The 20,860-nt window shown below is 44.8% G+C and overlaps 1 protein-coding gene across 7 annotated transcripts in view; it reads left to right on the top strand.

The window, feature by feature from the left end:
• The window catches only part of MAP3K13 (mitogen-activated protein kinase kinase kinase 13), a 91,325-nt gene that overhangs the window by 17,999 nt on the left and 52,466 nt on the right, over positions 1-20,860 (top strand). For 5 of the 7 annotated variants that reach the window (XM_075937352.1, XM_075937349.1, XM_075937350.1 and 2 more), the window contains one exon: positions 14,510-14,655. The exons of 1 other annotated variant lie outside the window; for it this stretch is intronic. The gene's annotated coding sequence lies outside the window, so the exon portion shown is untranslated. Of the gene's footprint in view, positions 1-7,073; positions 7,389-14,509; positions 14,656-20,860 lie in introns of those variants that run through there. One more of the 7 variants, XM_014573902.3, reaches the window with a different exon arrangement.

Raw genomic sequence — 20,860 nt, 5'->3', positions numbered from 1 at the left:
TTGGAGGACCTTGGGGCGGGGGGCAGAGCTTTCATACCCTCCACACCCCCTCTGCTTATGGGCCTGCTTACCTCTGGCTCTCCAAGCATCTGCCTTCTTTTCACCTTAGAAGGCCTTATTTAGCCATATGAACTTCCTGTAACATGGCTTAACTCATTCTTTCTGCCTGTAACTGTGTTACAACGGGGCTGTACTCATCTCCCCTTAAAGAGGCCAGCCTCCCTGTGTCTTTTTGGTTTTGAGCGACAATCTGTTTTGATTTGGCTGAATTTTATAAGAATTTAGAAGACAACCTTGGTGCACCTGCTATGATTTCTGTTTATAAATAAGTATCTTATGAACTGCAGCAATGTTCCAATCTGCACTCTGCCTACAAGCTGAAGGTAGCACAGAGAAAATTCTCTTTTTATTGTGCAAGAGTACATGAATGGAGGATGATCTGGTCATTACTCTCGCCTCTTTGTGTATTTCTCTTAATTCTTTGCTAGAAGAACAGTTAGGTTGCAGAGTATGTGTGCGTTGTTCTGGAAATGTCAATCTTAATGGCATGGACATAACTTGATTTAGTTGGGTTGTGCCTGCTTTGAGCAGGGGGTTGGACTAGATGACTTCTGAGTTCTCTTCCAACTCTAATCTTCTATGATTCTAACTGACCTACTGTGCATATAAATTGTTAAATACATTTTGTCCCACAAGACACCTGCCTCTTTGAGTTGATTGGACAGTTATGTATCGAAAAAATCCTGTCTCCGTTCAGCAAAGGGGTTGATTGGTGGGCAGTGAATGATGCAAGGACCTCATGTCGATCAGTGATGATAAAGACTGAACAAGCCCGTTCCCCTGAGCGTCATGCTATGCAATGAATAAGACGACATGGTTCCTATGGGGGGAAATGGCATATGCTTATGTATTTTGAGACTGTATTATAATGCATATTTGAAATGGGCAGAGGTGAACATTAATATCCACATTAACCTGGCATTTCCTGTCTATTGGGTAGGCATGCCATGCTGTGATCTGTCAACTGCTCCCCTCTAGACACTTGCTTTCCTCATCCGCTATCTTTCTCTGGAAGGTTTTGATCATCAACGAATTGTGTAAAGAAAGTTACCATCTGACACTGAGAGAGTCAAGAAATCAAAATATTTTTTTAGACATTTTTGGACAAGTCAGAGCTGCTCCACGCCTGATTAACATCCAACTGCATTGGCAGTGATAGGTACATAGACGGTGCAAGTGGTTCTCACCACCAGCTGTCAGTGCTGAAAAAGAATCTAAATGTCTAGATAGGCATGTTTAATTGTCAAATTAACTATTTAATTGCCTCTTTTATTTTAATTGTCCTGGTTAAGAAATTGTTTTGTTTGTTACATTTGTAGAAACTCCTAGCATTCAGAGGGAAGATCTGCAATACTAGTGCTCCTTACACTTGATAGCATATAGTCAGCACGCTCCTGGCTGCTTAGCAAGCACAAGATCAGAATGCACTATTTGTACTTCAAAATCTGCCAGGTGGTTGTGTGAGTTAAAAGCTAAGCCCCTTAAGGAGCTAAACCTGTTATATGGGGGGAAGGAGGGTGTTTCAGTAGTCTGGATCGGTTTAAATAGACTCAGGAGCATTTATAGCTGGTTACTTTGCAAATTGCTAAGACATTTCTCTTTGTTAGGCTCTTGCATTACAAACTAACCTACACTTTCCCAGTTCTGACAGTTGTTCAATAGCTTTAGCACTGAGTGAACAGGAAGCCACTAGATTATGGAGCAAATATTTAAGGAATCCATCTGAAAACATCTAGAAGATAAGAAGATGATGAGTAATGGTCAGCATGGATTTGTAAAGAACAAATCATGTCAAACTAATCTGTTAGCTTCCTTTGATAGGATAACAAGTCTTGTGGATAAGAGGGGAGCGGTAGATGTGGCGTGTCTAGATTTTAGTAAGGCATTTGATATGGTCTCATATGACCGTCTCATTAACAAATTAGGGAAATTAAACTACTATAATGGTTGGATGACCATTTCCAGAGAGTAGTTATCAATGATTCAGTCATGCTGGATGGGCATAACAAGTGGGGCCTCTGCAGTGATCAGTTTTGTGACCAGTTCTATTCAATATCTTCATCGGTGTCTTAGATAATGGCATAGAGTGTATGCTTATAAAGTTTGTGGGTGATACCAAGCTGGGAGGGATTGCAAACCCTTTGGAGGATAGAGTTATAATTCAAAAGGATCTGGACAAACTGGAGAAATAGTCTGAGGTAAATAGGATGAAATTCAACAAGGACAACTGCAAAGTGCTCCACTTAGGAAGGAACAATCAGTTTCACGCCTACAGAATGAGAAGTGACGGTCTAGAGGGGTAATAGTAGACCACAAATTAAATATGAGTCATCAGTGTGACAAGGTTGCTGTAGTTAGTTCTAAAACCCTTGTTTACAAATTAGACGTATGTGTGTGTCCTGGGGTTCTCACAGACTATTACAGAGGTCTATAAAATCATAACTGGTGGGGAGAAAGTAAATACGGAAGTTACACAAGAACTTGAGGTCACTGAATATTTTAAACCTGTTGTCTCTTAATTTCAAACAGAAGGAAGTGTTTTTTTCACACAATGCAATCAACTTTTGGATCTCTGTGCCATAGGGCATTTTGAAGGCCAAGATTATAACAGTGTTTAATAAAGAACTAGATAAGTTCATAGAGGATAGCTCCATCAATGGCTGTTAGCCATTGGGGCAGGGATGCAAAATCATGCTGTGAAGTATCCCTTGCCTGTGTTTGCCAGAAGCCGGGAATAGGCGACACTTGATGATTCCCTGTTCTGTTCATTCCCTGTGAAGTACCTGACATTGGCCACTGTCAAAAGACAGGGTACTGGGTTAAATTGATCTGTCCATTGGTCTGACCCACCATGGCTATTCTTATATTATGTTCACTGGCTTGCTTCTGCTGGAACAACACAAAGAGCCAAACTGTGAAAGCATCTGAAATGTACAAAATTCTTCTAGGTTGAACCTCTAAAATCCAAGACTCTTTGGTCCAGCAACATCCGTGGTCCAGCAGGACAATGGATATTGCTGGACCGGTGAACTCCAGCTGACCAGGTTCAGAATCCTACCCCGGACCGGGCGGTCAGTGGGGAGCCCAGCCCCAGTGGGGCCAGTGTGGGGGAGAGCACAGTTCTGGCCAGAGCTGTTGGCAAGGAGCAGAGCCCCAGCCAGGGCTTGAGGTAGCAAGGCTGCCAGCCACGTGTGCAGCTTCAGCCAGGGCTAGGGTAGTGGGAAGTACAGCCTCAGCTGGGACTGACACGGTGTAGGAGCACAGTCCCAGCTGGGGCTAATGGCGGGGAGCTCAGCCCCAGCCAGGGCTGGAGTCAGCTGGGTGCGCAGCCCAGACTGGCATCATGGTGGCAGCGGGGCCGACCCCTGTCTGGGACTGGTGTGACTGGGGACGCAGCCCTGGCCAGGCCTGGCATGATGCGGGGCTAGAGGCAGCAGCCAGCAACACAGCCCCACCCGGGAGCAGAACCTACAGCGGGGTAGGGAGCCTTGACTTCTCCTCATCTGGCAAACTTCATTGTTTGGGGCCATTCACGTCCCGAGGGTGCCAGACAAGAGGGGGGGGCACCTGTAATAGTTTCCCTTATTTACTGAGACTTATTTTAGAAGGAAATTACAGTTCCTGAGATGGTATTAAGGAGGGATGTTAAATATTGGTTAATTGAATAGTTGAGTAACCCCAAGAATTTTTATCGGTTAGTTGACTTTTCTATAGTCCCCGGGGGCGGGGGCGGGGCCGGCAGCCAATGCACTCCAGCCTCACTCCTGTGGAGCCCATGGCCACTCCGCACTGCTGCCTCTGTATCAGAGGCAGCAGCATGGGGTGCCAGGCAGGACCTGGTCTGTGAGGGGAGCCAGTTTAAAAACCAACTCCCCTCACGGACTGGCTGCCTGTCGCCCTGTGCTGCTGCCTCTGATACTGAGGCAGCAGCACAGGGTGGCAGCAGCCCCTGTCTAGGGTGGGTCTGAGCTTCTGGACCTGGTGCAAGCCATAACTGAGCCAGGCTGCTTGCCCGCCTGGCTCTAATACACTTTAAATGCAGAGCTGCAGCAGGAATAGGTCCCGGATCCGTTTCAAGTCAGGACTAAGCCAAGCTGATAGCTAGTCTGCTAAAAAATGTACTGGGGGTGGGGTGGGAATGCGTGTAGTCTATAGCATTAACCTATAAGCTTTTGCTTATCAGTTAATCGACTGTACTATTACATTCCTAGTATTGAGGTGTTAACCATGGGTAGGATGTAAACCAGGCTAACCCTTGCCAGACTATAGGGAGGAGCTGCTCTGTGCTGTTAAAGGGATCTGGACAGGGTGGAGTATGGGTGGGGCCACGCTTGGGTGTTTGGGGGAGGCATAGCCTCCTCCAGCTTATGCAACCTGCAGGGCTGGTCTTACCATGAGGCGAACTGAGGTAGCCACCTCAGCAGCCAGACTGGGTGGGGGGTGGAGGGTGCCACTAGGACTCAGAATGTAGAAAATTGTGTCTGCTGGTGGTGCATATGTATTCTCTCTGCAGTACCATGAGAGGAGTAGAACAGGAAGAAGGCAGAATTGAGATTTTTCAAAGTTTTGGCCCAAGCGAAGGGGCATGGGGGCGTCATTTGAGCTCCCTGTCTCAGGTGCCAAAATGTTGTGTGCCTGCCCTGGCAACCTGCCACGCAGGATGTTAACTTTCCTTATTGTATGTGTGTGTGGGAGAGATGAGGGGAAAAAGTGTTTAGATTACTAAAGGCCTCCCAAAAATGGCAAAGTTCAACCCTGTTTCTTGTGAGGTTTTTGTTTTGTTTTTTAGTAGGAAACAGAACAGGAAGAGAGGGAAGAAAATGCAACGGGCATCTGTTTGTCTTTCTCATCTGCAACTTAGCTGCTGGGAAGCAACAAGCATAGAACATAGTCTTATTAGCCCTTCAGAACTTGGCAAAACTTTTGCCAGCATCAGGCGGCTTCAGATATTATTTTAAGCTTCCTGTTTCATTGCAGTAGTGTTACAGGGATGTGTTTATCTTGGCTGATTGACAGACTTTTACTAGATGGAAGGCAAAAAGAAGCAGAATAATGTGATGGTGAAGAATATCACTCTAGAGAAGGAGTGGCAGCAGATTCAAATGCCAGGCTTGGTTCAGGATTAATTCATAGTTAATGGGTAGGTTGATTATCAACTGGTTCCTTCCCCTTCTGTAGTCAGGACATCCTTTTTGGATCATGCCCAGTGATGTGATGGTACATTCCTTTGTCACTGCAGTCAATGGTGTTAGCTCTGATGATTAAGTTCACTTTCTCTCCTGTAGTCTAGTGCCTTTTAACTATCCATTCCACAGTCAGGTTGCTGAGTGATTCCCCCTTCTCCCATGATTCAGGAAAAGCCATGTGTAGAAAAGGGTAGCAATATTAGCCCACCAAAATTAATATTTGAGTATATTTATTATGTGTATGTATACTGCCCAGGAGCCCTAGACATGGACCATGCAAACACATAACAAAAAGATGCTCCATTGCCCAAAGATTTTAGTCTCTGTATAATACAAGAGACAACAGATGGACCCAGACAGATAGATGGGGAGTAGAAAACAATTGGACAGTATTGGCTAGCACGTCAGGCTGTTTCCCAGCACACCAGTAGCCTAAACAGTCTCATGTTTTTGGAGGCAATTGAAGAAAGATATTGGGGTGGTGCTGCAGATGTTCACGGGGAGTATCTCCCAAGCTTCCAGGATCACAAGAGGCTGGCATCACTGACTGACTAGATGGGGAATCAATGTCTTGATAGCGAGTGGTAAATAGTGTGTAGTTTGGCCATTTCGTGCCTTGATAGGATGAATAACTTGTGTGAGATGCAGTAGAAAAGGGGGAACAAGGACAGTGATGCAAGGACAGGGGTGACATGGAAAATGATCTTTGCAGCAGCATGCTGCATGGATATGAGCAGGCAAGACTTTTGTCAAAGCCAGAGGGAAGATTGCTGTAGTCATTCTCCAGACCCTGCATTCCTTCCTGCACCCCTCCTCCAGGTCAGAATACTGTCCTACACCCATACCCATGCCCCCTCCCAGATGCAGTGCACTGATGCTTTCAGTCCATTTTGGGTGGGTATCTTGTGCAGCAACACATTCATCTGTTAACATGCTGAAAACCATCCAAGGATTCTTTGTCCTGGGGTCATGAGCAGGACACAAACCTAGATACTAAGAATTAGATTACAAGAACTGGAGGTGGAGGACAAAGAGGACAAGGGGCGCATTTGTGTGTCTTTTTTTTCTTTTTGGCTTGTTTGATGTGCACCTATTGTGTCTGGGAACATGATGAAAATTAAATTCAACCAGGTATTACGTCTACAATAGTTTAATATTAAAAACAGTGTAAGTACCCCTCTCTATATGTTAGGACTAAAGTCAACAAAATACTGACCTTCAGAGTGTGGGATAATGTGCCTCCTCTTGGTGAAGCCAAATCAAATTTGGTTGGGCTGCTGGAGACAGTAGGTTCTGCTTATGGAATCTCTGAGACCCCAGGTATCCTCATCCAGGCATTTTCAGCACAACCTTTCTATTAATCAATTTTATATGGATGAAAAATACACTTACATCAATTAGGTACCCTAAAATGTAGCAGGTAACGAACTCTGCTTAAGGACCTCACGCAGCCAGCACTGAAATCAGTGGAAGGATTCCCATTAATTTCAGCGGGAGTTGTATCAGGTACTCAATTAATATTATTGTTTGGCATGGAACTTTTGTAAAAATTGGTGATGGTGACACCATGCTGGGTTGAAATTCAGGAATTCATCTTAGTACCTTGCTCCTGGGTTGGCAGAAGCAGGGAATGCAGCAAACACAAGCAGGTCTTCCCTGGGAAAGGAGCATTTCACGTTGCTTCTTAGTAGTGACAAAACCTATCTTCGAGGCTGGGGTTTGTTGCCTGTGAAGAGAGCTGCGTATTGCATTTTTCAGAAGGACTATGACCAAGAATAGGGTTTCAGAGTATGGGGGAAAAGCAGGGGATTCTGAGCCAGTAAGTCTCATAAGGACCCACTATAAGGGGAATAAAGAACTCTGGTATTTACAAACTTGTTCTGTATTCTTTGCATCTCTCGCTCTGCAAATGTGTTGAACTCGACCTTTGAGAAGTTCCTGATAAGTTATCATCAGCCAGGCATTAAAATAACAAACCCTCCCACCTAGCTCAGTTGGATAGAAACTCCCCAGGCCAAATTTGTGTACAATTGTTATACCAATCTCCAGGCACGACAGCCTGGCTGAGGACAAAGTTGACTTTGTGAAGAAATCAACTGCAACTGGTAGTTTCACACTGTTTATGCAGCCTGTCCCTGTATTGTGAGTATTTCTTTTTACGTAGCATATTTAGTCTGAAACTGAATGTGGTATTGTGAATATGAAATTGTATTCATTGTCTTGTTAGAAAGACAGTCATTGAGGGATCTAAAACTGACATGGAGAAATCATGGCCCTGCTTGAAGTCTTTGGCAGCAATCCCATTGACTTCAGTAGAGCCAGGATTTCACTAAAACAAACAGCAAACACCTCATATGACTCTTCTGACTTCCCATTCCTTTAAGTCCATGCACAAAATCATGTTTTCAGGAGAAACCAAACAGTAATCAAAGTTCTGGAGCAATTTTATTAGGCCAAGAAATGCTAAAGTGAAAGAATTTCTTTTAATTCCAAAAGGGAATTAAAAAAAATCTATCAATCTGCAAGTATGTTGCATTGGCCTCTCTAGAATAGTTGTTTTGATTAGTCAGTAGAGCTTGGAATTAACCCAAATGTTTACCTTGACATTGCTTACAATGTGCATATATTGTAAACAAATTTATGCTCACTCAATATCTTAATAAAGTATATGCATTTGTTAACTCAATCCTGTGATTTGTCTCACTAGCTTGAATGGGCATAGAAGATGCTCAACACCTTGCTGGAATGAGGGCTTAAAGAGGCATGTGTAAAGTAAAGGATAAACCATAAAAAGGATGTTTTGGTAGGCTAGGGAGCCAGTTTAATGGACATGCTTGTACAAAGACCCCGATGTCGTCTTATCTGGAGGATGCTTGTGGCTCTTAATCGAGAGTAATACAAGTGCTAGACTGACTTCTAGAACAGATTTTAAACAAAGCATTAGTATTTATGTAAAAAATATTCTTATGTCATGTTGCCATTTTCCAGCATTTATATCCTACATTGTTTTCCAGGATCTCTTCACTGACTGCCATTCTTAATTTTCTATATGTCAGAGCTGTCTTAACTGTATTTAAAACTATATTGAAATCACCCATCACTTCTTCCTTATTATTATGATGGTTTTTATTTTAATATTAGTCTTGCTTTTGTATTTTTGTTTCATCTCTCCATGTTTATATTTTGTGGGGTAGGAAAAGAAAGTTTGATCTATATACAGTAAAACTCCATTAGTCCGGCATCCAATGCTCCGGGACTCCTGATGGTCCGGCACCATCAGGAACCCGGAAGTGCTGGGGCAGCGGACAGTCTTCCCCCATTCAGCTGCTGCTGAAACTGATCGGGAGCAGAGCAGCTGGGGTGCTGCCAGGTTGGTCTCGTAGCGCTGCCCCTCGGGGCTGCGGGACCAACCCAGCAGCACCCCAGCTGCTCTTGGGGATGCCTGGGGCAGAGCAGCTGGAGTGCTGCCAGGTTGGTCCCGCAGCGCCAAAGGACGGCGCTGCGGGACCAACCCGGCAGGACCCCAGCTGCTCTACCCCAGGGGTCCCCGATTCAGCCGCTGCTGAAACAGATCAGCGGCTGATTCCAGGAAGCCCGGGGCAAAGCAGCTCTGCCCCGGGCTTCCTGGAATCAGCCGCTGATCTGTTTCAGCAGCGGCTGACTTGGGGACCCCTGGGGCAGAGCAGCTGGGGTGCTGCCGGGTTGGTCCCGCAGCGCCGAGGGGCGGCGCTACGGGACCAACCCGGCAGCACCCCAGCTGCTTTGCCCCAGGCGTCGGGATTCAGCCGCTGCTGAAACTGACCAGCAGCGTCAGTTTCACCAGCAGGCTGAATCCGGACGCCTGGGGCAGAGCAGCTGGGGTGCTGCCGGGTTGGTCCCGTAGCGCCGCCCCTCGGCGCTGCGGGACCAACCCGGCAGCACCCCAGCTGCTCTGCCCCAGGGGTCCCCAAGTCAGCCACTGCTGAAACAGAGCACCGGCTGAATCAGGGATGCCTGCGGCAGAGCCGGACCATCGTAAGGGGGGGGCTATGAGGGGCCTGGGATGGCATCCCCTCCCACCTCACTCCAGACCCCTCATAGCCCCCCCTTCTGATAGTCCTGCATATCTGATAATCCAGCACCCCCTGGGTCCTAAAGGTGCCGGAGTATCGGAAGTTTACTGTACTCTTTTTCCTCTAGAGACATTTTAAGTGAGTGTTGTACTGTAATCACTTCTTTGTTCTTTCCTTTAATTAACAACTTTTCTTTTTTATGGGGTGTTTCAGGTTCTCGGCATTTTTAGATAAAAAGTTATATTCACATTTTTATTTAAGCTAATTTGTTAACAGGCCTTTCCAAAATTCCATCTAATCATGTATAATACACATTCTGAGTATTTTACTCTGATTCATTTTCAAGAAACTCCCATTTGCAAACTTCCCATTGCAGTTAATACAGTAACCCAAATTATAGTGATACCATCTTATAACTCTTTATAGTTACTTAATAATAGAGATGTTAACGAACGTGTATTTGTGTAAATGTGTAACCACTGGATTTTTAGCTGTTACACATTTACATGAAAGGGGGACAGGCAGAAGCCAGTGCTCGTGGCTTTATATCAATGGTGCTGCTTCTGCCTTTCTACAATAGTATAACATAATGATATTTGTGGTTGGTAATCTCTTTTGAGTGGCAAATTATCCACATTTTCAAGGTGCTCACATACTGTTGTCTGATTGTTAACTCGTGCTTCCTTCATCTGCTTGTTGTATCCATTCTTTGTGTCTCATTTTACTCTGAGATCTGATGAAGTGGGTTTTGCCCACAAAAACTCGTGATTCTGTATATTTTGGTTACTCTCTAAGGTGCCACAGGACCACTCTTTGTTTATCAACAGGTCATTGTGACTGTTCGATATTTATAATTTGAACTGTTAGAAACAGTTCACATAGTGTTTTTCTGTTCCCGGTCTGGGAGGAATGTAACCTTAGAGCCAGGATTCTAGTGTGAACATTCACAATTACAAGTCCATAGTTCACATTCTGTGCATATTTCGCAATAGTCATTTAAAGCTGCTTGTTTCGGAAAACATTCCTGTCAGTGTATTAACTTTGTAGAATTGTCACAGGAAGCTAATATGTGATGTAGGTGGTGGAATGGAAATTACTCTGCAAATAGAATGTTTGCTTCTGACCAAACAGATTTAAATTTCTCCCAAATCATAAGTAAAGGCGTCTGAGTCTGTTCCGGTTTTATACTTCTTTTTAAAATCTTGAAAAACCTTATGATTTCTTATGTGGAGTTTATTATAAAAATCAGAAGTCCTATAAAGTCAATTTCAGTGTAATTCCCAGTATTCAGACTTGAAGTAGGCTTAGCAGGATGTAATATTTTCACTTGCCAAATATGTAAACATACCCATGATCTGATTCTGCAATGACTTGACATGGGAGTAGTTCAAGGGAGCTGTGCACAATGCATAAAGTTAAGCCGATCCCCATGACTCTGCAAGATCAGGATAATTAGCGCTTATTTTTTAGAAGGCAAAGTCTCTGACCATAGCAACAGACGTGTGCTAGAGTCACTGAGTCCCACTTCAATAGCCATATCAGTGCAGACATGTTGGTATTTAAAATGGTTATGATTGTATCCAAAATATATTGTCTTCTGAAACTGAGATGCCTTAACTGCATCAGCCTGATCAGCCATTGGCTTGGAGGAACTTTGGCTTTTTTCTGGGAACTTGTACTATCTGTAGACAAATGATAAAAAAACAACAAATGGTCAGGTAGCACTTTATAGTCTAACAAAACATATACAGGCAGTCCCCGGGTTACGTACAAGATAGGGACTGTAGGTTTGTTCTTAAGTTGAATCTGTATGTAAGTCGGAACTGGCGTCCAGATTCAGACACTGCTGAAACTGACCGCCAGTTCTGACTTACATACAGAATCAACTTAAGAACCCCAGGCGTCCCCAAGTCAGCTGCTGCTGAAACTGATCAGCAGCTGATTCCAGGAAGCCCGGGGCAGAGCAACTCTGCCTGGGGCTTCCTGTAGTCAGCGCTGGTCAGTTTCAGCAGAAGCTGACTTGGGGATGCCTGGGGCAGAGCAGCTGGGGTGCTGCTGGGTTGCTCCAGTAGCGCCGCTCCTGGGTGCTACTGGACCAACCTAGCAGCACCCCATCTGCTCTGCCCCAGGCGTCCTGATTCAGCCACTGCTGAAACTGACCAGCAGCGGCTGAATCAGGACCTGGGGCAGAGCAGCTGGGGTGCTGCCGGGTTGGTCCAGTAGTGCCCAGAGCGGGCGCTGCAGGACCAATCGGCAGCGCCCCAGCTGCTCTGCCCCAGAGTCCAAAACAAAAGCCTGGTCTGCTGGGGGGGGGGAGCACACTAGCTGCCCCCCCCCCCCAGCAGACCAGGGACACCGGGAGCAGAGCCTCTGAGGCTTTGCTCTGGCAAAGCCTCAGAGGCGCGGGACCCCCCCGCGGCTGCGGCTTCAGTCCGGGAGCCTGTGGTCTGCTGGGGACGGTCCCCAGCAGACCACAGGCACCCAGATTGAAGCGGCAGCAGCGGCGGTTCCCCGCGCCTCTGAGGCTTTGCTCTGGCAAAGCCTCAGAAGCGCGGGAACCCGCCCGGTGCCCCTGGTCTGCTGGAGACGGTCTCCAGCAGACCAGGGGCACCGGAGCAGCTTACGAACGGGGCTTTCTCGCCCCGACTTCCGGGGCGAGAAAGCCCCGTTCGTAAGTGCGGATCCGACGTAAGTCAGATCCGCGTAAGTCGGGGACTGCCTGTAGATGGTATCATGAGCTTTTGTGGGCACAACCTACTTCTTCAGATGACTGGAGTTTTGAGTGGCGTATGATCCCATCTATATGTTTTGTTAGTCTATAATGTGCTACCAGACCATTTGTTGTTTTTTTGTAATTTATCCTGTACAGACTAACTTGGCTACCCCCTGAAGCTATCTATAGACAGTGGGAACATGACAGTTTTCTACCAAGTGTTTACAAGATGTAAACGTGAAGGAAGGAGACTAATAGTTTAGGGTTGTACAAGGGGATATAACCAGGAGTGATGGAATATAATTAAGATGTAGACTATTTAGTAATAAATGTGTGGGGAAAATGTGATTTCTAAAATCCATTTGATGTGGCATATTTGTCCAAGGAAAGTGCCGTAGACTCTTTTACCTAGGGCACGTATTCTCAGATTCCAAGGCCAGAAAGGATCCTTGTGAATATGACCTTAGGCTGTAGGACTGCCCTTCCCCTTGAATTCTTAGAGCATCTTTTTTGGGAAAACTTCCCACCCAACCTTGATTTAAAAATCCACTACAACTCTTGGTAAACTGTGCCAGTAATTAATTACTTTCACCATCAAAAATTTACACTTTATTTCCAGTCTGAATTTGTCTAGCTTGAACCTCCAACCATTAGAACATGTTATGCCTTTGGCTGTTAGATTGAAGATTATTAAATATTTTTCCCTGTCTAGGCACTTACAGACTGTAATCAAGTCACCCCTTAACCTTTGTCTTGTTGAACCATTAGTGACATTGTACAAGGCAATGGTAAGCCAGCCACCCTTGGAATACTGTGTACAATTCTGGTTGCCCATGTTCTAGAAAGATCAATTTAAATTGGGGGCAGGTGCAGAGAAGAGCTACTAGGATGATGAGGGGAATGAAGGACTCATTTTACGAGAAGATCTTGTTTAATCTAGCAAAAAGAAAGCTGAGAGCAGATATAATTGCACTCTGAAAATGTATCAGAGTAAATACCAGAATGGTGAAGACCTATTTATGCTAGAGGACAATGCTGTTGTAACTGCCACAGGGCAGATTTGTACCTGGGACCTCTGGAGCTTAGTGTAGGAGCTTTCACAGCTTGAGCTATAAAGCCAGCTGGCTCTTAGCTTAGCCTGTAGAGCTCACTTATTTTTATCTCTCACTGTAAGCGGTGTAAATGCTACTGCATGGGATAATGAACTACACCCGCTATGTGTGTGGGTTACACTGGCACAAGAAAAAATCAATATAATCTGTCAATAAACAAATTCAGATTTGAAGTCAGAAGATAGTGTCTAACCATCAGATTTGTGAGGTTCTGGGACAGCCTCCCAACAGGAGTTATGAGGGCGAACAACTTATTTAGTTTTTACAGAGACTGGACACATTTCTGAATGGGGATGTATGATCTGGATATATCATGTAATCATTAGCCCCTCACTGCAGGGGCCACTGGCATTGGTGTATTGTAATCCCTCTGCTTGTGCACATAATAGTTTAGTCTCCAGCGGGTAGTAATATTTTGCTCTAATTTAGGTTGTTGGATTTAAGGAGCAGATGCTAGTGGCCTGCGCTAGCTATACAGACCTAATAATCCTAGTGGTCCCGTCTGGCCTTAAACTCTGTGACTCTAAGCTAGATGTAATGAGCTCCATGAGTCACTCATTATAAGATGTTTTCTTATCCTTTAAACATCCCTGTAGATGTTTTCTGAACCCTCTCCCATTTATCAATAACCATGTTGAATTTTGGATACCAGAACTAGATGCAATAGTCACAACAGTGCTGAATACAAGGTATACTCTTTCTTCTGCTTGAGATTTCCCTGTTTGCGCCTCAGGATTGCATTAGCTGTTTTGGCAACAACATTGCACTGGCACTTCCTGTGCAGCTGATTAGTCAATATGACTCCCAAATCTTTTTCAGAGTCACTGCTTCCCAGGAGAGAGTGCCCCACCTTCTAATCCTGACCTACACTCTTTTTTCCTAACTGTATACATTTATGTTTATCCATATTAAAACACACATTGCTAGTGCCAAGCTCATCCAGTGATCCAAATCATTCTGTATGCATGACTTGTCCTCTTCATTATTTATCACCTCCCAATATTTATATTCTATGTAACCTTACCATTGATGGTTTATGTAGGACTGGAAAATATAGAACAAAATATGTGCTGGAGAACAACTTTGTGCTAACAGGGAATGCAATAGATGATCTAATATGTCTTTTCTACCTTAGACTTGTATGCATATACTTGAGAGAAAGTAGAATAGCTAATATTGGGTCTGCTCATCTGCATGTATGTGTGGCTTACACCTGCATGTCATTGCAATGCCTTGATAATACTACGTGCCTTCACTCTACAGGAATGAAATTTTCCTCTTGGCATCACACTGTTTATTTTTGGATGGATCTTAGAGACCATTTATTCAGGTCTATTTTTGTTTAAACACAACACTGAGGGTTGTTTTTATTTCTGTTGTCTTTAGAGAGAAGAATCCAATGTTGGACTGTCTTAGACCTTATACTCAGTGCAGCTTCAGAGAGCAATTTGGTTTATCTAACCTGAAGAGGAAACGTATGGACAACAAGTCAGGAGGACATGGGCTTTCAATGCACTTTAAAAAATGATCAGGTATCAGAACTGGTTTGAGTTAGTTTGTATTAACAATATGAGTAATATCAACTGATATGAATTCAAAGAGTGCAATTTTTTGTAAACGTGGTCTTTAATTTCCAGGTATATTTACTTGTCCTTCTGAAACAATGGCTGCCTCCTATTCCTCCTGCACTTAGACATTCTAATACGTAAATTACATATTTTGTTGTTATATGAGCTATCGTGTACATGATTAGGGCTCCATTTTAATAGGACTCAGTTGATGTGGATAGGGAGAGACAAGCAGTTGGGTGCCCAAAGCCTGGGGGTACACTTTCAACTGAAGATTTTTGTCTGGTATTTTCAGATACAATTTGAACACTCTGAGCCATTTTGGACCCCTCGCTGATCATGTATGTTATGGCACAGCTTTGGGATGTAGGGCATTTTTCCACTTCACTTTTCCTGGAAGCTACTGTTCTCTAATGCATCTTTAGTAACAGTAAGTCCATGTCTTTTGAACCTCGAGAGTATGGCTGCTGGGAAAGAGGACTCTGCATCTTCAGCTAGTGTAGAATACACTGGTTCACTTCTTGAGATGGGCAAGTTAGGAGGATTTACATTGGCTGTTTTTCTGGAGCAGCTCAAGGTGTTCGTTTATAATCTAAAGCAGCAATGAGTAACCAAAAATAGGGAGTGGCCCACATGAGTGGCCTTCCTTTACCTCAGTTGGCCGCAGCAACCTCCCCCATCGGCTCTCCTCTCCCATGTGCAGGGTAACCGGAGTCCCAAACTTGTCACTCTTCCTCCTAGTACTTTCTGAGCATGCATATCCCTTGCTTCACTTTCCGTCCCCACTCCTTCCCATCTCCCAGAGCTGGAATGCTGCAACGCCAGAGGCTCGGGGGGGGGGGGGGTGCAGGAGGCCTGTGTGTGTGTGTGTGTGTGTGTGTGTGTGTGTGTGTGTGTGTGTGTGTGTGTGTGTGTGGGCGGGGGAGATGCAGGAGTCAGGGCTGGGGGTTGGGGAGAAGGTGAGGGGGGCCCTGGGGCTGGATAACCTTACCTGGCCATAAGGGAGCTGTGGGTCGTCTGTGCAGGGGCACTGCTCCAGGGGTACCAGCAGCAGTGAGAGAGACCCCCTGGCTTCTTCCCAGGGGCTTCTGGCAATAGGGTATGCCAGGGATGCCCAGCACACGGCTCCCCTACTGCCGGCCCCTTTAACCAGCCTGCAGTGCTGCCTCACCTGACTGCATGCACCCAGCCAGCTCCTCCTGTAGCAACGGGCCCAGCTGGGAGAGCACATTGCAAGTGCTCCCCCCACTCCACTCCCCACCAGGCTCTTACTGGAGTGGTGCCCCAGGCCACACCCCTTTACTTTCACCTCCTGACTGACAGTGGAAAGCCTGCGTATCTGGGACTTCCTGCCGCCAGCTCTCCTATTTGGTAAACTTATGGAGTAACGTGAGGCCTGTTTGTTTGGCTAAGTTAGTGGTTCATTTTATTATGAGAAGGGGTATTTATTAGCAAGCTGAATTACAGTTATTTTTCTGGGTGTAATGGGCCCCAGCTCTGTGGTGGTAGAAACTGGTGGGTACTTGAATGTGGTGTTTTTGAACATTTACATGAATGCTCTTGGTTTATTACAATTTAATTTCTTAAAGGAATGGCTAAATGTAGCAATCCCTTTTTTTAACACAACAAATGGGCCAATTATTACTTACTCTGGAAAGCTTTTCTACTATAACAATATTGTGATAATTTCATGTCTGATCCATTGGGGCAGTGATGGGATAGACATACTATCGCTTACATTTAAATCAAAACTGAGGGGCTTTCAGAAAGCCATTGCATGGTACAATGACAAGTTGTGCTCAATGCAGGAATCATTGGGTGAAATTCTCTGGCCTGCTACCTTCAGGTGTTCTGACTAAATAATGTTAATGGCCTCTTCTGACCTTAAAATCTATTAAATCAGCTTTTGTCTTGTTAGTCTGCAGAGTGAATCTGTGTAGTCTGCTTTAGGAATAAGTTGTTTCAATCTTTCTTTTCTCAAAGGAAAATAATTCTATAGTCTAATTTTTTTTCAGATGTGCCTGCATGTGCTCTAATATTTTGTAATGCATATGGGGATTGGTGTCTTTAGCATCTATTCAGTACAGGATGAACCTATCTAGTCTGGCATTCTGATCCAACACATCCATGGTCCAGCATGATTTTAGTTAGTCTGATGGCCACTTATGGGTTTGGCCAAGTTTACCACAGTCCCATAAAGTTTGTTTATGGCCACCAGTCTTGGCTCTCAGTGTTCTGTGCTGTTGTTTAGCTTTATTTTACCCCTAAATGTCCTTTAAGAGCCCAGTAAGCAGTGGAAGTGTTGGCAATGCTGCTAGACATTATTGACCTCCCATGGTTTGGCAAATTCTCTGTTCTGGCACCGGTCAGGTACCAAAGGTCCTGGACTAGAGAGGTTCAACCTGTACTACATGTTGATTAGGCAGTGATACCGTGTGAGCATATGATACCTGTTAAATCAATATCATAGTTTTAGTCTTTAATATTCAGCGTTGTCTATTTTATATTTTGAAAATGAAGTAAAATAATTGTTTAAAAATAAATAATTGGGATCTGCAATTATGAGATAATGATTATTGCTACATAAATGCTCAGGTAAAGTTGCTGTATATTTTCAATGTAGGAGATACTTAGCAATAGAATGATAGCTATTTGATCATTATACTAAATAGGTTGAGTTTTAATTGCTTTAGGTAACAGACTTGTTTGATTCAACCAAAAAGAGAGCAGGTTAACTTTAAAATAAAATACATATTTTTGAAAGCATATTTTGATTGCCCAGCTTCTGTCTGTGAAGTTCCATTATAAATCATTCAGTTTTAATAAAGGGAGGTTAGCCAGAAAGCAATGTGAATTGCAGGCACATGTCTTTTGCGGATGTAACAAAAATGTGTACAATAGATGTATATACTTCAGGAATTAAAAACAGAGGAACACTTCCATGAGAGCAGTGCATCTCTGTTTTCTGTGCCTATGTTCATTGACATCTTTCCTGGCTTTGCCTTTTAATTGTGAGTGATGTAAGCAGTTTTATTCTTTTGATTAGTGTACAAGAATAAGCATAATGTGGAAAACTTCCATTTCTCCTAGGTATGAGCCTGCAAAATGGTTTTTCTAATAAATGTTCTCATTTACATGTCAGCATGAAATTCTTGAGGAAATGTTACTTCATGAAGAGAATATTATTCCTTTACATTTAGCATTCTGTAAGTAATCAAGGTTTGTGGTTAAGATGGACTCTTTTCACTGGAGAATTATAATTATTTCTTGGGTTGAAACTAACTTTATGCTGGTGAAAGCAATCAAGTATTTAAACTAGAGGCCTGAACCTACCCAAAACTGGTCTTGGTTTATCTGTCCAATGATCCTTCCATTCATCTGTAATGATTTTATTTCTTAATATTTTCTGTTAGTAGAATATCCTTATTGAGTATTCTATGCATGGTAAGTGTGAAATTGGAAAGGGGTGTGTGTGTGTGTGTGTGTGTGTGTGTGTGTGTGTGTAATATATATCTATAAGGGAGACTGTTCTAATAGCTGCTTTGTCTCCCCTGCTCCTTCTTTTACAGGTGCCTTGCTTTGTCTACCCTGTGAAAGAGTTGTGAAACTTCTAGGATTAATGCAGCCAGCTCACATGTTTTAAGCACAGCTGCCATTGATTCCATTAGTTGCCAAGTTTTTTTAGTACTGGACTGTATTTATATTCTACACAGGGGTATGTGTGCTGCATGCATCCAAGATCAGAGATTTGTAGCCAGTAGCATCTGTTGATCTGTGCCTGCGCAGTAGCTACCCTCATGCTCTGAACCAAGGATATAAGAGAGAGTGCTGTGCCAACCAGCACCTCTCCTGTTCCTTCTTACCGGCACCTTGCCTGAGTCAGAATCCTTTGTGTCCTAAGTGATTCTCGCTGTTGTACACAGTTTTAGCATTCTTAGTACTAGTGGTTTATTGTTAACTTTGTTTCCCCACCTTGTAGAGCTTCTCCCCGTGGACAAGGAATATGTCCAGAGTTTTGGGGTTTAAAACTTTCTCTTGATCTGCTTCTTTTCCATTAGCAAAAACCTACCAGCATTATCTCTGCTGCTTTGGGGAAGCTCACATTGCCCCTAAGCGTAGCATGTTGCTTCTTCCTTCCCTGAACCCATGAGGGATAACAGCTCCATACGAGAAAACACCTCATGGAGAAGGCCATGAGACACCGGTCAGATCAAGGCTGGGGGACCTCCCCTTTACAGCAGTCTCATACTAAAGCAGTGCCCCTTCAAGCATACCCTCTGGAGCAGAGGCAGGGTTCACAATGCCTAAAATTCGCCGAGGGGAGAGAGGGACGTGTTCAGAGGCACGAGGACAGAGCCTCTTCTAGATTTGTCTCTTAAAAAAAAAAAATCTCTCTCTCTCTCTCTCTGACTCTGTCCAAGTCAGGTGAGTCCTTGCATACTGGTCTGCCTAAATCTTTCAATCAACAAGGGAAGGCATAAAAGAGAGAGGTTCCATTGGGTAGGTAGAAGGATTGGCACCCGATGGCTGTGACTGGGAACTCCACATGGAACACCTCTCTAACAATACTGCTGTGCTGAACACTGTGTCCTTGAATACACAGGCTTCATTGGCCATGATCCCCAGACTCCTTGAGTTTTGGGACAGACTGGACTTTTATCTCATCAGACGATATCTTTGCTTTACCCTATCAGCAATCTCTCTTCCTATGAGTCCAATCCTCCTTGGAGACATTTCAGCTCCAGAAAAAACTACCTCCATTCTTGCCTTAGTGCCATCAATGGACTGTGAGCTGACCGTTTCATTGGATGGGACTTCACTTCTGAGGGAGGCCACCTGGCACAGAACCAGGTTGCTTTGGAACCTCTCTCCTCCCAGACATGGCCACCCAGGAGACTGATGGTACCCAGTGCCTTGCCCTTGCCTCCCCGCCCCGCCCCCCCCCCCCCCCCCACACACACACACACTGGTTGAGCCTTCATATGGCCATACAGAGGTCCATGGGGTCTGAGTGTTAAACACTTGAGATCTGTGCACAGATTGCAATGGTCCTCTTCTAGCTGACACCAGCTTGCTCGATTGGAGTACCCAGAGGAAGCAATCCCCCTCCCCCACTAACCTTATACTCTGGTCCTGGAGCTGCCGTCGGAGCCGCTGCCTGCGCTCAGCAGCTGGCTGCTAGCATGTGCAGGCTGGGACACTGTGTGCGATCCAGCCTGCATGTGCAGGCCATGATGCAGCGCTGGGGACCGTGAGTGGAACGGCGCGAGCCATGAGCATGCATGCGGCTCACAGCGGCCCTGCCGTGAGAGCAGCTAACCTGAACGGTTCCAGGTTCCATCCCGGTTCTGTCAGGAGCCGCGAGTTGGCCACCCAAAGCTAAAGGTTCTGTAGCCATGGAGCCTGGCAGCTCCCATTAGCTCTGGTTCACTGATTCCAGCCAAGAGGAGCCACGGCAAGGAGAAGACTATTCAGAGAAAGGCAGAACAAGAACAACAGACTGGAAGCTGAAGCTGGACCAATTCACATTAGAAATGTTAACACTGCACACATTTTTGACAGTTGTAACCAGCAGAACAGCTACTGCGGGAACTCCACATTTCTGACCCCAGCTGGAGCCCTCACCTGCTCCTGTACCCCAGTCTCTGAGCCACCCTGGTCAAAATGAGTGAGCGAGGGTGCGTAAGGCCAGCGACGGAGGGGGAATGGAGTGAGCCAGGGGTAGGGCCTTCGAGGAGGAGCAGGGCAAAGGTGTTCCAGTTGTGTGTGCATGGAAAGTATCACCATTTTTAGTACATTTCCAGAAAATCCAGTGAAATCTTTCTTGGGAAACTGGGGTTGGAACACTTTCTATACCTCGTGCAAGGCTGAAAAGCTGAATCCGAAATCTCTCAGATTCTAGAATGTCAGCAGAATGGTTTATTTATGTCCCTCATGGTGGCCAACCTCTTTATACAAACAGACATTTGTGATTTCATCCAGCCTAGGAACAAGAAACTGAGGGAGATGCTCTATTTGCTCACTATCATGTGGGATGATTTCTCAGAGCAGCATCCTGTCTGAATCTTCAAGAAATGCATAAAATGGTTTCATGGAAACTACACCTAACTTCAGATGCTGTTATGAAATCACCCTTCAAGGCTCTTTCATCTGTATGTCTCTGTGTTGC

This window comes from Pelodiscus sinensis, chromosome 10 (genome assembly GCF_049634645.1).
Source record: "Pelodiscus sinensis isolate JC-2024 chromosome 10, ASM4963464v1, whole genome shotgun sequence".
Taxonomy (NCBI): domain Eukaryota; kingdom Metazoa; phylum Chordata; order Testudines; family Trionychidae; genus Pelodiscus; species Pelodiscus sinensis.
This window is presented reverse-complemented; position numbering and strand designations above follow the sequence as displayed.